This window comes from Asterias rubens, chromosome 9 (genome assembly GCF_902459465.1).
Source record: "Asterias rubens chromosome 9, eAstRub1.3, whole genome shotgun sequence".
Taxonomy (NCBI): domain Eukaryota; kingdom Metazoa; phylum Echinodermata; class Asteroidea; order Forcipulatida; family Asteriidae; genus Asterias; species Asterias rubens.
In genome coordinates this window covers 8074991-8082072 of record NC_047070.1, presented here as the reverse complement: position 1 = coordinate 8082072, position 7082 = coordinate 8074991, and positions in this window count along the sequence as shown.

The following is a 7082-nucleotide window of genomic DNA, read 5'->3' as shown; positions in this document are numbered from 1 at the left end:
ACATCTGTGATATAATCCTGAAATCCTATCAGCTTAACTTACTACTTACTTACTATATTGCGTCCATGAAAAATTATTCATGACTAGTGTTGAAGTTGCAACTATTTGAGGCGCGATTAGTCAGGTAGTAAATTTCACTAGTCACCCAGGCCTAGGCTGGAAAAGGATGATTCAAAAGAAAGTTTCATCAGAAGAAGTTTGTACACAGTTCGCCATGTTGGGGGGGACAGAATCCCCTGCCACACCTGTATAAGATAAATAACTTAATCATAGTGGTATATATTGACACCTCAGTTAATAATAATGATAACAGTAATAATAGTGACTAAAGCTTAATAGTGACTTCTTGTGTAACACTCAAGTCAAAGCCATCGTGAGGTTGATGCCCATGTCTCAAAATGTATTACCCCTGGTTACTGGGGCATTTTATTTAATTCCTTGAACCATCTCAGCTCCCTTAGGAGTGATCATCCTGTGCTGCAAATTATGTAGCACCCGCACCAAGTTAAATCAATCACAAGAACCATCTCTGCCCTCGCAGGTACCCGTTTACCCCTGTGTGAAGAGAAGTAATTGTATGTTTATTTTGCATTGGGGATAAAGAATATAATTTTACCGTTACACCGATGTGTATGAAGCACTGTTATATACTCGATACTTTCCAGAGTTTTGTGAAAACAAATCTATAGGCTAATCACTTGGGTGGGATTCGAACCCACGACCTTTGCACTGCTAGAGCAGACTTTGTCTTCGAACCATCAACTTGATGTCTGAAGCTATCTGCTCTAGAAGTACAAAGTTTGTGGGTTTGAATCCCCCACCCAAGTGGTTTGTCTATGGGTTTTTTTTCTCCGCATAACTTGGGGAAAGTACCCAGTATACAGAGCTTGAGACACATTGGTGTAAGGGTAACAACTAATTATAGAAGTAATTCTAGTTTATTATTTTGCTCAAGGACACAATTTCATGAACGGGATTGGAACTCAAATCATGATGAAGTTATAAAGCCAAGGTATTACTGTTTTTGTTGAAGAGTAGTTGAATTATTTGACATCTTGTTTCAAGGTATTACTGTTTTTGTTGAAGAGTAGTTGAATTATTTGACATCTTGTTTCAACATCCTATGTGGAACTTTCATCCAATTTGGTGGTCATGTATTTGTGAAAACAGCTAAAGTTGGTTTATGTTTTATATGGGACTTGAAGGCATCGGACACTATTGGTAATTACTCAAAATAATTGTTATCATAAAAACTTACTTGGTAACGAGCAATGGAGAGCTGCTGATAGTATAAAACATTGTGAGAAATGGCTCCCTCATGTAGTTTTTGAGAAAGCGGTCATTTCTCACACAAATAATAAAATACTTCAGACCTGAAGCTTTTTTTATGCATCCAATCCAAAAGCACACAAATTTGTGCAACAAGGGTGTTTATTCTCTTGCAACCTCGCTTACCAATTGGGTCCAAAATGTCACAGATTTGTTATTTTATGCGTCATGGTGGGATACATCAAGTGAAATTACCGATCTTTGACCATGGTGTCCAGTGCCTTTAATGCGCATGATTATTTCAATTGCTGCAAACTGTTACTAAAATTTTGAAAGGGGGGGTGTCTAATTTGGAAAGTTTGTCTATCTTCACTGGATATATCTCACCGACTCACTGATCTAACATTCTTTTATCTAAAGTAATTCATTTGATTCTGTATCAACTGCAGTACACTCTGTATGATTTACCTTTATAGTTTTGTTTTGTTTTGTTTTGTAGACTTTATGAAAGTGTGCAGACCCTCCTGTTTGGATAAATGTAATTAATCATGCCCGTCTTTCCGCTTACCATATCTAACTAATTTTCATTCTTGGAAGCAGGGAAACCCAAGTTTATCATCAGCGCATTTTACATTTTAGCAATGTTTTTTTTTTTGCTGGTGCGCATGTGTACTTAACCTCACTAACATTTTCCTCACAGAAGTTTCCCTTACCAGAGGAAAACTACTGTGTCCCTTCAAGAATGAAGTACTCCCACAGCGACCCGTTACCTCTTACAAATTGTTGTTATTCTGTGTCCAACTTCTTCATTATTATTACTATGCTTTGTGAAGAGTTGGTGTAATCTTTGCCTCAACTAAAAGCAGTATTGTCTAGCTGTATGTAGATTGATTTAACATGGGGAATAAATTTCAATTGTATTTATTACAATTGCATTCTAAAGAAGTATTTATGTGCGAGCTTCGAGTCTCTTAAATTTCTTACACCAAGTCTTCCTCTATCCCTCAACTTCACACCAACAACTTTGGACTTCAGAAAAGATTGGTATGACTGTCTTGATCCAAGGCGTGTCTATCTCATACTCGTAATGCAACGTAACGTGATAAACGCAAAAAAAGGACGCGCTTTTCTTCTTGAATTCATTTTTGTTGATGACTGTCTAAAGTAACTGGAAATCGAACCTGCGCAAGGTCTTTATTGGACACGTTAAAATCATTACTTAAAACCCATCCGTTTGTCAATCTGGACAGCGCTTGAAATAACGTATTTTAAAGAGCTCTTTAAAGGCACTGGACACGTTAGGTAATATTGTCAACGTCCAGTATTTTCACTTTGTGTATCCCAGTATATGCATAAAATATCAAATCTGTGGAAATACGGACTCAATTGGTCATCGAAGTACACTCTTGTTAGCTTTCGGATGCGATACGGCGCGCTGCCCATGGTAGCGAGAATAAACTTGCGCAAAGCTAGCGGTCAATACGGCGCACTGCCCATGGTAGCGAGAATAGACTCATGCAAAGCTAGCAGGCAATACAGCGCACTGCCCATGGTAGCGATAATAGACTTACGCAAAACTCGCAGGCAATACTCCGCGCTGCCAACTTTAGCGAGGCTGCGAAATAATCCATGCAAAGGTCTTGGTTAGCCCCAATCCTCCACGATTGGACAACTTTCAAAGGTGGATTGTGCACACTTAAGGGTTTCAGTTAATACGCATGTCTTGTTACATATACTAAGGCTGAAAAACATAACATTATAAAATGTGTCAATTTTTTTAGGTCTTGGTTTTGAGACCAGAGTTAAAGTTTTTTGTTTCCTCATCTTAGCATTGTGCTTAGCAACATCATCAGAAAATGTAAAGTGGACATTTCAAATATTTGTGATCCAGTTAATCAGGTGACAGTTGGTTTGGGTCGACAGCCCAAATCTGTTGCCTTGGAGTGGCCGTCCGGCCTTGTGATGTTGGGCAATTTCTCATAATTGTTTTATTTATTTTTAATTAATGGGCAATCGAGGACATTATTATAAATCTTTGCCTAGAATCAATCGACACATAACAACAAATAAACAAAATACACAACAAATAAAACACCACAAATCCTGGTCATCTTATTTTCTTCCAAAAATTCAGATTGCTCATTTTTTTATTAAGCCAATCAGTTTCACACAAGGCACATCCATTGGGACGCTGTACACAGTTCTACTGTCATTCTTATATAATCGCAGAGTTACTTCCGTTAATAAATCAACAAATTTAATACATTTATGTGTAAATTGATACAACGGTGACCCAGAGCTGTGTGTTGAGAGAGTTAGGACAAAGAGCAAGTTCGAGTGCAGACATTTTAGTTGTGGTTGACCACTGACCAGCAACATAGATTGTACATGTGCAGTGACGTACTCACTAGAGCGACTCGTTTGGAAGTCTAGTCAACCATCGTTTCCATGGTATTCAACACTTCCATTGCCTTCCGCCTTTTCGCTATAGTGTCACTGGTTCCCTTCTGCACTTCACACATGTTAGCATGGAACAGGCTATCGGGGACCACGGAAGAAACCATGGTCTTGAGGCTGGTTCCAAATGGTCGACCACAGTTGTCAACCAATGGTGGACCTGGTCGACCACAGTTGTCAACCAATCGTGGACCTGATCGACCACAGTTGTCAACCAATGGTGGACCTGATCGACCACAGTTGTCAACCAATGGTGGACCTGATCGACCACAGTTGTCAACCAATGGTGGACCTGATCGACCACAGTTGTCAACCAATGGTGGACCTGGTCGACCACAGTTGTCAACCAATGGTGGACCTGGTCGACCACAGTTGTCAACCAATGGACAGGACTAGTCTGGCACCCTATAATCGCCCACGTGTTTTTGCACACAAAATGGCTTCCAATTGCAAGTGTTTGCAACTCTCTCAATATCTGACTCAACTGTAACCCAATAACATTGCAGAATGCTTTGTATCCAAAATCACTGTGACAAAAGAAAAAATTGTAAAACTTTTTCAACAAAAAGATAAATATTTAACTTGCACAAATTTGACACGCAACAGCTATATCTATTTACATGTTTTCCCAAAAATAATGGCTTTTTGTAGACATTTACTCGACAAGGCATGTGTGCGCTACATATATAGAAAATATTTGACGGCTCCTAGTTATGTTTGCTGTGAAATTTATAAGGCTGAATAAATGGTTACTTGGCACAAGCCGTATTCTGTATGCCAAATATACACGGAATGCTCTAAACCAAGTGCTTTTAGATTCCGTATTATACAGTTTTTTGTTGATTTTCTTTTTTAAACACGTGAGCTTCTTACTGAAGATCTAGATTAAAGCTCAACATCAGACTAAGAAAGTCCCCTAAAATTTAGAAATACACACACTTGGCATGTTCATGTTGCAAAGAGTACCAATTATAAAAGAAATTATTCATAAAGAAAAGTGCTTAAAGGAACGTTACAGAATTGGTAAGAAACAGAAATCGTGTAGATCACAGATTTACATAAAACTTACACGGTCTTATGATGATGCTAGTAGAAAAAATCCCTTGAAATATTTTTGTCTGAAATTTCGTATTTGATGAGAAACAAATAATCTAATTTCGCGTTTGGAGTTTATCGCTCAGTGAGCGTTTTATTCATTTTTGTTTTGCCATCGATGCAATAAAAAATTTGTAATGGGTTTTTCACTATACTCTCGTGACCCAGATGGCCGATCGATCTCAAACTTCTACAGGTTTTATGGTGGATTACAACAAAGTGCTTACACTGCCAGCAACTGTTTTGTTAGCAAAACCAATTCTGTAATGTTCCTTTAACTGAAGCCAATTTTACACCAGTTATAGTCGAGTACTTATTTATAATCTAAAATGCTCTAAATGACAGGAAAGCTTAAAGGTTTTAAACCAGACTTTAAAACATTCAATCCTGTTACATCCTTAATGCACTTTTAAATTCATTCATTCATTAAGATTGTCTTGTCCAAAGCTCATTAACACGAACGCACTCGCTTGAATATTCCAGTGTAAATACAACTTTCTAGCATACCCTTTTCTTGGGTTAAAAAAATACATTGCTCTTCATGATCAGGGGCTGATTTCACAAAGAGTTAAGATTGATCTGACAATTTATCTTGCGATAAATTTCATTGCTTTGAGTAATCGGCCCTGGGGCCCAATCTCATAAAGCTAATGTTCAGCAGTAAATGCTGCTTAGCAAGTTTCTTTGCCTATCAACAAAATGGGTGGGGCACCAGTCACAACAATGTAAATTTTAATGGACGTTCATCAACCAGTTTCTGCTAAGCGATACTTGTCTGTGCTTAGCAAGTTTTTTGTGCTTACTTTGCACACTTTGCTGGTTTAAGCAGCCCAACAAATTTCCAGGAAACGGTGCAACAGCCTTGGACAAGGCTTACAAGAAGCGTGAGGCATCACTCAGGCTCTTTTCCAGAGCTTCTTCAAGCATTCATTAATTTTTAACGATTTTACAAAAAAGGCAATATACATGAGGCAATTTACATAATATCTACTGGACAGAGAAAACAAATGGCTGACATATCTCATGTTACTCTTCTGTATGTTCAAATATAACATTCACAAAGATATAAACTATGTACACAAGTGATGAGGTATGAGTGGGAATTACGGGCAATTTGTGTATTATGGATACACTGGAAGAACATTTCTATATAATGTTGTCGTGTCGTCTAACTAAGTCGTCGTCTTCTTTTTTTCACAATCATCATTTGGAAAATCATGTGTGAAGATACTGGACAATTTTAGCTCATTGTGTAAAAACAAATTTGAAACCATACTTACTAGTAGTAGTTTTTTTGAGATATTGCAAACAATGCAAGAGTGCATCGTTTGATTATAAATGTGTTTACCGACAGGTCTACCAACTGTGCAAAACGTTTTTTTTTTGTATCAGAACAGGGTATTTTTTTTGCATCACAAATACAGTTTTATCTTATTTGGATAGCCTGTGTTTTGTTTTCTTCTTTCAATGACCAGAATACATACAAAATAATTATTTCAGATCATTGTTTTGCATCAGGTAAATTTGGTTTCATTGTGCGCTTGGTCAAAAATACAGCAAATTGTAATGTGTCGACAATATATCCAAATGTCTTATGACTTCAAAGAGCCTTTAAAAAAAAATGGGAAAAAAACCCATTAAGGATGTCTTTGCATCTGTCTTCACACAAATTAAATCTAAACAAAAAATAAACTTAAGTATGGAAGAAAATGGTGAACAAACTAAAAACTTACAACAAAATAATGCACTAATCCCTACAAGAAAGACAATTTTTCACATACACAGGAAACGTCAAAATACAGGGGTAATAAACAAAGATGTTTTTACCTGAATCTACTTAACAAAATGTGCTAATCCTGAGCAATTTCTTCAATCAACGTAGTTTAAGTAAACTTATAACATTGTGATTTTAAAACTAACAAATTTAAAGGCACCGGACACTATTAGTTATTACTCAATAAAAATGTTAGCATAAAAACTTACTTGGTAACTAGCAATTGAGAGCTGTTGAAGTTATGTTTTTTTTTTTTTTGTGTTTTCTTTTTTTGAGAAAGAGGTAATTTCTCACTAAAATATTTGAATCTTATATACAAGACTTCAGGCCTGATGAAGCCTTTTTTATGCATCAGAAACCACACAAATTTGTGCAGCAAGGGCGTTTTTGTCTTTCGATATTCTCTTGCAACTTCGATGACCAATAGAGTCCATATTTACAGGTTCGTTATTTTACGCAATGATATACAAAGTGAGAATACTGGTCT